Here is an 11528-nt window from a genome sequence, read left to right on the forward strand (position 1 = left end):
ATCATAATTTATAGCAAATTAAAATTATATCCAAATCAAATCATACTCAAATTCATAATACAAAAACTTAATGAAGGAAATTGAGTTGAATATTGGGAGAATTAAGAAAATTAAATAGTCATTAATTTTCTTCCTTTAATGGTCATTAATTGTAATTGCTCTCATAAAATATTGCTTATGTTTAGAGTTATAAATTATCAAATCTAAATGTTGTAGCTTAGTAGTATTGAAGTGGGATTAATTATTTGCAATTTGCACTAGGTCATGAGTTCGAGCCCTTAGAACAACTTTTTTGAAATTTTTTTTAACGGGGTTGCACATATGCAATTCCATTACCTTAACTAGGTCGGTCTATGTCGTGAGATGTTTTTATATAAATGGGTTTAATAGCTCAACTAATACAATTATTTAGGCTACCATAGTCTTACAAATTATTTTTAATGTCTGAGGGTCATGAATATGAGGTGTATAATTAATTAAAGGTATAAAAAAGAATTCAAGCAACAGCATAAAATATATAATTAATTTGAAATTTCTTTTGACTTGACTAATAATATTTTGGTTTGTGCTCCTTAACATCATTACAAAACGTTTAGATTCTTCATTAAGGCTATACTTTCCCAAATTATCTTCGGTTTAGTTACATTTACTATTTATTCAATTCAGTTTAATTGGGGAAAATAGGCTCAACCTTTTATAGTGGTTTGATATATTCTTCATTAAATCTATATATCAAGCCTATTTTTTGTTGTCTTTATGATTGTTATTTAAATTTTTTTTTTAGTGTTAATGATTTTTATACTAATTTTACCTCGTCTTATCTTGTCTTATTATTTGTCTTAATTATGGCATGATCTTGGTCTTTAATTTTCATTAGCATGTTTTTGTTGAATTGAAAGTAGTACTATTAACTGCAATTTTTTATCGTATATTCTATTTTTTTTAGTTTCTATAAACGAAATGTATCGAATAAGATAATAATGATGGACAAATAATACGCCAAAGAAACCATCGAATCAAATTCCTGTTTGGTAAAAGTTGGGTGACCAAGAATGAAGATGATAGACATACAGCAGATGAAAAAGCTAAAACTTTAGTATTGCCATGCAAATTCAATGTCACCAAAAAAAAAAAAGGACTTTGCACACGTAACTACCCATGAGCCATGAGTCGGACATTTTAATATTATTGTTATTACAGAAATTCCTCTATAAAACGGTCTCACCATGAAATATGTCTCATATTTAGGTTAAATAATCTAATAATAAAAACTTTTTAGTTTATGGGCTTCTTGTTTTGAATTCGTTTCACTATGAGACGGTCTCATGTAAGACGCTGGAATATAACAATTTTATCTCAAGATGGGTTTCTATTATTATTATAAAGTAGGTTGAAAAAAGAAATATAATTTATGGGCTTTTTGTTTTGAAGTCGTCTCACCGTGAGACGGTCTCATGCAAGATGAGCTGGAAAATAACAATTATCATATGAGACGATCTTATTGTAAGACTCTTTTCATATATGGATCAAATAGCCCAATATTACAAATTATTAACATATTAACTTTTTGTTTAAGGCCATTACGTAGTTGGAAGAGAAAGATTAACTAACTAACTTGGAATTCGATGATTTTTGGGCAGGAATGCTTTTTCAGCCCCTCTAGCATGTGACCTTCTCACTGTGAGACGAATCCATATAAAAGGTCTGTTATGTTAAAAGTTTATATTATTAGGTTATTTAACCGTGCGTCTCATAGTGAGACCGTCTCATATAAGAATTTGTGATACTTTTTTAGGGCAACTCATCTTGCATGAGACCGTCTCACGATGAGACAACTTCAAAACAAAAAGCCCATAAGTTATGCTTAGTTAGTCCATCTTTCTCTTCCAACTACGAAACGGCCTTAAACAAAAAGTTATCATCATCATCATTATACTCCATGCATCACGCCTATAGAAAACTATGGTCAGGGTTTGGGGAAGGAAAGAAGGTGATAATTTACACCCATAAAGGAGAACGCGGACAAAGAGTCCCTCAACTCAAAAAGATCAAGAGATGTTCTTGTATTTTATTAACCTTTGAACATAAAATAAAATAAAAGAGAGCATATAAATAAAATAAATATAAAAAGGTACTGATAATAATAGTAATAAAAACGAGTAAAAGTCAAAGAACAAAACACCAACGGGTAAGCGAAATAGAATCAGAAGTATAAGACATGAATAAGGCGCCTCCAACAACCCTATCCCTGGTCAAGTTCTTAGAGAGGTGTAACTCATGCAAGTCAATTTTTATCTGTTCCTCCCAAGTTCTTCTAGGTCTTCCTCGACCCCCTCTTACCCTCTACTATGATGTTTTCTATCCTCCTCACAGGAGCGTCAAAAGTCTTCCTCTGCACATGTCCAAACCATCTTAATCTATTTTCGCACATTTTTGCAGAAATAAGAGCAACCTCTAGTTTCTCTCTAAACTCATGGTTTCTAATTTTATCCCTCAAAGTGTGAACACACATCCACCTCAGCATGCGCATTTCTGTAACTTTTATCTTATGTTCAAAAGTTTTCTTTATGGGTTAACATTCTGTCCCATACAACAAAGTAGGCCTTAAACAAAAAGTTAATATGCTAATAATTTGTAATATTGAACTATTTAATACATACATGAAAAGAGTCTTACAGTAAAACTGTCTCATACAAAAATTGTTATTTTCAGGGTGACGGTTGATTTTAGTTGGGCTTCGGTTCATTGGGCTAATGATTAATGAACTATTGTACTCTAGTCTCCAACAAAACGATAAAGTGCTAATGTTCTCAATATTATTGTTCTTATAAATTGTGTACATGTATTCCTTTTTTTCATGCAAAATTAAGATTACAAATTAAGGGAAATAATTTAAACTTAAAATTTAGGTTAACATTTGAGGGATAAAGATTAAAATTGTGAATTATTAATAATAAAATTTTAATAAAGATTAAAACTTTTACTAGTTCTTGAGACAGCTTTAATTGGGTCAGCTCAAAATCTTTAAAAAATTGCTTCTTGTACAAGTGAGAATTTAAATTTTATTTTTAATGTTGTTTTATTAATGGGTTGTTTGTATTGGCTCATCTTACGTGAGACGGTCTCATACAAGACTTGTTCAATAAAGTTTTATATGAGACCGTTTCATTATAAGACGAACCTATATAATTAATTTATTCTTGTAGTTGATTACTTTAAGATTGTTAGTGGTCACCTTAAAGTTATAAGTGACTACCTTAAGATTATAAATAGTGATCATTTTGAAAAATCATAGTTAATCACTTTAAGATTATTAGTAATCACTTTAAAACAGTATTAGTACATTGAGTCAGTCCATTAAAAATAATTTCATTATGAGAGCATCTCATTTTAGAATTTGCATCACCTAAGTTAAAACTTTATTACTATTATTGTTAATATAAAGACACGTTTTAATTAGAAGAACCCGATCTTTAAATTTCGCCACCTTTTTCATTTTATCGCCACCCCCCTCCAAATGAAATTACGAATTTGCCCCTGATTTTTAAAAAATTATAATTTTGCCACTCATTTCAAATTTCTTATTTATAATAATAATAATAATAATAATAATAATAATAATAATTAACTTTTTATATTTTTAAAAAAAATATAAATAATAATAATAATAATAATAATAATAATAATAATAATATAATAATAATAATAATAATAACAATAATAAAATTAAAATTAATAATTAAAAAAAAAAAAAATTGAGTCGCCCAGAATTGGGCGCCTGAACCATGGTTCAGCCGCCCAGAACCGGGCGACTGGACCCCGGTTCAGGCGCCCAATTTTGGGCGACTCAATTTTTTTTTTTTTTTTTTTGCTTTTTGGAAAATAATAATAATAATACTAATACTAATAATAATAATTTAAAATAATGACTTGTACAGGTCTCGAACCTGTGACCTTTATGTTATTAGTACAACGCTCTAACCAACTGAGCTAATAGGCCACATTAATCTATAAGTTATTATTATTAGTATTAGTATTATTATTATTATTTTCCAAAAAGCAAAAAAAAAAAAAAAAAATTGAGTCGCCCAAAATTGGGCGCCTGAACCGGGGTCCAGTCGCCCGGTTCTGGGCGGCTGAACCATGGTTCAAGTGCCCAATTCTGGGCGACTCAATTTTTTTTTTTTAATTATTAATTTTAATTTTATTATTATTATTATTATTATTATTATTATTATTATTATTATTATTATTATTATTATTACTACTGTTATTATTATTAATTTTATTTATATTTTTTAAGAATATAAAAAGTTAATTATTATTATTATTATTATTATTATTATTATAAATAAGAAATTTGTAAGGAGTGGCAATTTTGTAATTTTTTAAACTTCAGGGGCAAATACGTAATTTCGTGGGAAGGAGTGGCGATAAAATGAAAAGGGTGGCGAAATTTAGTAACTTCCAATAGAAAATTGCGTTGTATTATATACTTCCTCTGTTCCATAATTGTTGCTACATTTGCATGGGCACGGGAATTAAGAAAAGTGATTGACCTACACTGTAGCTGATTGTTTACTTTATAGAGTATAGTATTTTATTATTGTTAATTGAAAAAGAATAAGGAAAAATAGGTTGTTAGGTTACTTTATAGAGTATAGTATATATTTTATTATAGAGTATAGAGTATAGAGTAGGATAAAAATAGGGGTAGATAGAACTTTAAATGATTGTTTTATTACTAAAAACAGAAATGTAGCAAGTAATATGAAATTGCCAAAAATAGAATATGTAGCAAGTATTATGGAACGGAGGAAGTAGAATCCAAACATCAACAGATAAGATTGATGGAAGAGGATGTTAGTTGATAAATTTCTTTCAGATAACAACTAAATAACCATATTACTAGTATTGTTTAATATGTATCATTATTCCAACTTAATTAAAACTGTCAAATCTTTTGTATTAGAATTTTATTTTATTGCTCCAGAATTAATTTTTCAGGTAGACTTATGAAATAGGGGAAATAATTGGATGAGAATTGAAGTCGGTATCTTTTCTGAAAAGTATTATTATTTGCTTTTTAATGAGACAACACCTGATTCTAATTGCTCTGTTGGCCCATTTGATAATTGGTATTAAATGATAAGAATGATAATTGAAATTTAATGTAATTTTGGTGTGAAAAAACCTTTTCACAAGTTTAATGGTTATGCTTATTCTACTTCAAATTATCTCATTTTCTTCATAAGATTCATTTCAATACATTACTAGAAATTTATTTCAATACATTACCAGAAAATCATTAGAGTTGCAAGATAAAAAAATAATTCGAGAACTTGAAAATACAAAGAACATGGAAATAATTATGTTAGTGTAAACGAAAATCATAAGAATTTTGTGTAATAATATTGAGAAAGTTAAAAGAATCAAAAAATTGTTGTATTCATTGTTCATGTCTTTGTTTTGTATAAATACAAGTATACATTATTTCGTACATTATGATTTGTGTCACTACATGAACCAAAGCCATTGAAACAACAAAAGAAAAACGTGAAACAGAGAAAGAAACAAAGCAGCCTGAAGCTTCAATGGGCACGCATAGCCTGTTACGACACGCGGTTGCACAACCTGCACAGAATTTCGCGACCTGCAGAGCCTGTTTGTAGTGTGTCTCTATTTGCATTTTTTTCGATGTGACGAGGACTATAACATTTGACATATTTAAGCACACCTCTTTATTTTTAGGCCATGACAAGTCGTTACTTAATTTCACTGTGGCCCATTTGTATGGACATGGAATACTCGTGGGCTCGGGCTCACAAACCTACAGGAGCCCACGGGTCATGAGCATTGCACATACATTTAGTAAGGTTCATTGTTGCCCAAAACCATATGGTAGTAGGAGGATTAGCTCACTCAATATATATGCAAGTCTACAATCCACTATTTTATCGATGTGGATCTTGCATCACATGTGAAGTATTCCCAACACTCCCCCTCACATGTGAGCCACATCAGACCATGAACCACCTTCGGCGCTGATACCATATTAAACCGTGACAATTTGTCACATAATTTCACTGTAGCCCATTCGTGTGGACATGGGATACCCGTGGGCTCAGGCCCACAAGTCACAGGTCAAGAGCGTTGACTTGCATATACATTTGGTGAGATTCATTGTTTTCCAAAATCATATAGTAGCAGGAGGATTAGCTCACCCAATATATATGCAAGTCCACAACCCACAATATTATACTATATTATCGATGTGAGATTTTGAATATATTGGTCACACTTTAAAACTTAAATAGATAGGTTACCTTGTACGTATTGAATGTGTCCATATGATAAGACACCGTTATTTAGAGTTCTTTTCCCTAAAAGGCTAAAACTATAGAATTTTTACATTAACGACTACCTTGAACCATCATAGATCTTAAGCAACATTGGGTCTTTAAAAACTATTGGTTAAAAACATCGAATCAAGAGATTTAACTAAAAATAAAATACAACTATTAATCTTGTGTTAATCCAATTGTAAGCTGTCTCTTAGTAACTAATAATCCAATTGTATTCCAAACCAAGTTTGATAAGAAAATAAATACAACTAAAGACTATCGTATTAGGTAGAGTTGCGGATTATATTGCCTCGTGACCAATCTCGTCAACATCCTCAATCCATGAAGCAACCATGATAACTCCCTCACTCTCCAATTTATTTTTTTTACTACGAGTACAAGTACAATTAATTTGGTGAAACTTAAATAAAATTTTAACGGGAGGGAGTTAACAAAAAAATTGAATTCAATTAAAATATAGCCAATCAATACAAATAAAAAATATAATGTAAATTTTAAATTAAAACAAAGCTCGACGCAGCATTTTTAAATTATCTATAATGTCATTGGCACTATGTCTTTGCTTTTTGTCTCTAAATGTATATTACTAAACTATCAGCAAGAAAAGCGTCGTCCATTTTGTTATGAAATCCTTTTTTTACTATCTTTATATTTGATTTTTTTTTATGGATTTTCAGTGATTCAAGTATCCACTTATTCAAACAAATTATTAAATAAAAATAAAAAAATTCAAATAAAAATATAAAACGAACATTTATCCTTCAATTGTGGATGGTAAGCTTAATTTTTGATTTTGTCGATCTCTCTCACTCGCTTGCTTCTTTTTTCGTTTTTTTTTAATTGTTAAATGATAATCTCATTTCTAATTTGATAATCTATTATTACTTATAAGATTTTTTAATTCATTTTAGTTATTCTCTTCTTTTATAATTATGTTGCTTTTATTTGTTAGGCTGAAATTATAAAAAATATATAATGACGTTGTATATTAAAAAAATTTGTCAAAAATCTCAGGGGGGCAAAGCCCCTACCCGCCCCAAGAAAATTCCGCCATTGATTAATCACAAAAAACAAATCATAAGAAAGTTAGCGATATGTGTAGACAAATAAAAAACTAAATTTAATATATGGATAAGATTTAAAGAAAAAAATATATTTATTATAATTGAAGATAGAAATATAATTAGAAAAGTATGTTTCATATGAAATGGACTAAAAAAAATGTAGTAAAATATGTAAGGCTGATGCAGAGGCATATATGAGCCCATGTGGTAAAATTAAGCATATTTACTATGTATAATGAAGAAAAAATAAAGTAAGACTCTTGCATTAAATCCCCTGTACATTTAGATAACTAGAAAAAGTATTTAAAATTGAAAGTAGTACATTATTATAATAACATTTATCAATCAATTTCAAAGAGTTTAAATTTATGTTAATATGTTATTATTATTTTTTTTCGGTTTGTCGGGTAACTTATGGTCTACAATTACTTTTTTGAAAAAAAAAATTATATTTGGCGCAAGTTAAATTTTTTAGTCTAACAACAACAATTTGACATTTCTAAATATAGTCAACATATTAATTTATGACAATTAAACATAAATTGACAAATTAAATAATGTAACAGAAAAATTTTAATTAAACGATAATAACTTTTATATTGACATTGACTTTGACTTTTTAAATATATTTTATGAGATGTTTTGAACTGGCACTCTATGTGGAACAAGAAATAGTCATTGCTATCCCTAGCCATCCCAAATATTACTTCCCGATTTTTTTACTTACACCCAAATAACTTTTATGCAGTTCAATATGTTTGTCAAAATGTTTTATCTAGAGTTATACACATCTAAATATTATTTCATTCGTTCTTTAATGAAGTTCCCACAATAAATGTTCACTATACTAAGGAAAATAGACTCTTTTATACAGTGGATATATTATCTTATTATATAATAAATTTGATAGAGAAAAGTGAAAACCATAAACAATAAGAAGTATTAAAAGAAAGTAAGTGGAAAAAATATAGGAACCACAAATAATTAAAAATATTTTTATAAAGTTAGTGGGAAACATTTGGAACCATAAGGAATATAAAAATGTTAAAATGAAATTAGTGGAAAATATGTGGTGACCAATGACCATAAGCCTTATTAAAATATTAAAATGAGGATAAACAAAGTTATTTTTGTCTATTTGTGATATAATTAAACAGAAATATTTTTTACGGGAATAACAAATGGAACACCAAAAAATGGCAAATAAGAACTTCTTTAAGGAACGAAGAGATTATTATTTTACATATTTATATTTTTGGAAAATGACCCATCTTTTTTAATCTAAAATCATCCATTTATTTTACAAACTTTCTTTTAATTTCATCTACACTATTTATTGTCTCAATTTATTTATTACCAAATATCTATATTATCCTTCTAGTATCCTTGAGGGATAGGAGAGTAGAATGGATGAATGTGAAGTTTAATACTTAGAAAAATTGCTCTGAATAATCCAATCTATTATACATTCTTTGCTAATAATCCAACCTTTGCTTACATTTTGTTGCGAATGAATCTTTGCAGCAAAAATCCAATTACAACTGGCCAATTTAAATCGGTTTTTGGCAATTAAGATTTATTTGCAATAAAATATTTATAAAGGTTGAGTTATTTTAAAATTTTCAAAATATGAAATTATTAGTAAAAAACGGACAATATGCTGAATCATTCAGTACAATTTTTCATTAATACCTTTGGTAAATTACTAATGTGAGTAAATATTTTGAATAGCATGCCAAAGCAAAGCCTATCTATTTAGAGGAAATAAAGTTGACATGAATAGACTGGTGATGTAAACTAGGCATTTGTCACGCCACACATGCATGTAGCAGAGTACTATTGCCAAATCATGTACAGCTAAGCCTACTACTGCCAGTTGGATAATCTAATCCACTTGTACTTTTTAGTGGATCATTCATTTTCTTTTTAATTCTTAAATTATTCTAAGTCTGAATTTTATTCGGGCATTATTAAACTTTCCTTTCCTTTTTATTTTATTCTCATCTCTTAAATAATGAATTTCTAAAATTGTCTCTGAATAATTTTCTAACTTAAAAACTTTAATATTTTTCTAAAAACTCTCTGAAAACACTCTCTAAATTAAAACAAGCTAAAATTTGAAATCGAATTACAATGGCAAACCAAAATAAGCATGAATATTATTCGGTAAGTAATTTAATCGATTCGAAAATTTTTAAACAATAAAAAATAAAAAAATGAAGAAAACTAGTCGCTCGCGACTGGGCCGTAGTTGGGTCGCATAAAACGCGCGACTGGATCACAGTTGGGTCGCGCGTTTCACGCGACCCACCCACGGCCCAGTCGCGCTCGACTCCTTCCTTTTTTATTTTTTATTTTTTAATTTTTATTTCTCTTATTTATTTAAATTATTTTTTATTTTATTATTATTTAATATATGTTGTAGTAAATTATTTTATTTTATAATTTATACTCCCTTTGTTCTCTAATGATCTTTCCATTTGAAATATTCCATCTTAAGGAGAAAAAAATTTGATTAATGTTTTTTACACATATTTAGAAGATAAAATATATCCATGTGAGATCTCATTAGATTCGTCTTAATGTATACTTTTTTATTATGTATTTTAATACTATAATTTTTATTATGTGTATTTAGAGATATTGGGGTTTAAAATTTACTTTGAAAACTATGTAAAAAATAAACGGGAAGCACAAAAAGAAACGGAGGGAATATTTATTATATTTACCTAATTATTATTTATTTAATATTTTTATTGTTAATGTTTATTTATTTACCATTTTAATTATCAAACTTAATTATTATTTATTTAATATTTAATATTTTTATATTTTAATTATTAAACCTAATTATTATTTATTTAATATTTTTATTATTAATGTTTATTTATTTAACATTTTATTAACTTAATGTATGTTTTATTTTATATTTTAAAGTAACGTAATATTTAGATTGATTATTATAATTTACGTAATATTTATTAATGGCTGAAAATTAATTTACATTTGCAGGACTTTTAAAATTTAGGGGACAATGTAGATTTCTCTGAATTTGATTCTGTAGATGAATTACATGCTTAGGCCGATGAGATAGCAATATGAATTGATTTTCAATTTACACGAGCTTCATATAAACAAAAAGAAGGACGTTCTAGAGTTAGTTTGTACTTACGATGTCACCGCTATGGTAATATTAGGGGTGATCTGCATAACTTGGATAATGTTGCCCAACCTGGTTCTAAAAGTTGAACATGTGGGTGTAAATTTATGATTGGAGGAAGTAGTCGTAAATCAGGGGAAAGACCTTGGACGGTGAGGGTGTGTCCTGGTGAAAAAGGAAGACATAACTACCCGTTCTTAATATACAGAGATGGTCATATAAGGGCAAATAGGTCGACTGTATATATTCGACAGCACACACGAGAGTTTAATGCAATCGGCGTGCAACCTGCTTTTATCATGACCTCAATTAGACAAAATTTTCCTGGTTTTTTTGCTAGTATGAGTCAGATTTATAATGTAAGACAATAAATTAAGAGAGAAGAGATGGAGAGTAGGACTCCGCTTCAATACTGTCTTTATATGGTTATAGCGTACACACTTGGTACAACATACTCCAACGTTGGGCTTGACTATGTCTGGTTGCCTGAACCTGCCTAGCCTCTAATGAGGGTCCCCTCTCAATAAGGTCGGTTTAGAACTATTTCCACTCAACAAGCCTCTAAAGAAACCCTTTCCTCTTTCTTGGTTACCGGGTCATTTACTACATTTTTGATAATTTAATTAACTATTAATAATTAATTAAAATAATAAAATATTACGTTAAGTTAAACATGAATAAAAAATAATAATTAATTAACATATTAATTCTTGATTTGAAACGATTACTTAATTAACATTAATAAATTTCCGGCACTAAAAAAGCTATTAAATTAATTTTAATTACATTAATAATATTAAATTAATAAACATTTAATAATATAAATTGTTAACAAACAATATAATTCATACATATAAATTAATAAACATTTAAAAATTATAATTATTAAAATAATAAGTTAAATTAATAAATATTTAATTAATATAATATATTAGTTAA

This window comes from Amaranthus tricolor, chromosome 12 (genome assembly GCF_026212465.1).
Source record: "Amaranthus tricolor cultivar Red isolate AtriRed21 chromosome 12, ASM2621246v1, whole genome shotgun sequence".
Classification (NCBI taxonomy): Eukaryota; Viridiplantae; Streptophyta; class Magnoliopsida; order Caryophyllales; family Amaranthaceae; genus Amaranthus; species Amaranthus tricolor.